This window comes from Acomys minous (assembly GCF_964271855.1).
Source record: "Acomys minous genome assembly, chromosome: 2".
NCBI lineage: Eukaryota > Metazoa > Chordata > Mammalia > Rodentia > Muridae > Acomys > Acomys minous.
This window is the reverse complement of record NC_140484.1, coordinates 51,433,149-51,433,845: the sequence shown is the minus strand read 5'-3', so window position 1 is coordinate 51,433,845 and position 697 is coordinate 51,433,149.

The window sequence follows — 697 nt, the reverse complement described above, 5'->3', positions numbered from 1 at the left end:
CACCCTGGTCTGTGGGCGGGGCCTTGTGTCGGGGCGGGGCCTTTCAGGACGGAGGCGGGGCTGAAAGCAGGCTTCCCCTGGATGGATGAAGTAGGTCAGCAGGTGGGCGTCAAAGTCTGGGCCAGCCCTCCGTGGGATCAACCCTGTGGCGGGTCACCTGAACTCTCCAAACCTGTGGCCTTGTAGAGATAGAAAAATGGAGTGTGATGGAGAGTAGTGGGTGCAACAGTTGGATAATTAGGAGAAGGCGGGATCACAAAGGGAGTGCAGCAACAGAGCCTATCTAAGCACAGGGATGGGGGTTGGAGGCCCCAAGAGATGGCGACTTAGGAAAGACCGGCTACTTCTGAAGAGTAAGATAGCAAAGCAGGAGCTGTGAGGAAAATGGCTGGTTCGCCAGCCAGTGAGCAGATTCCAGGCTCAGCGAGAAAATTGCGACATAAGCAGTTACTCTAGTAAAAACACACGGAAACCTTGAGAGTCGGGTTGAGGTTGAGGTAGGCAAGGGGTGATGCAAAACGTCCTGACAGGTCCAGGAAACTGTTGTTAGGGAAGTATGTCTAGAAACACTCCATATCTCCAAGGCAGGCGTGGGTGCTGGCCTGCAGGAGCTGGAAATGATGTCCTGGTCACCAACTTCCTGAGTTGGCAGGAGGAACATGGCAAAGTCAGGGACTAAATTTTTTCTTCCAGCAAT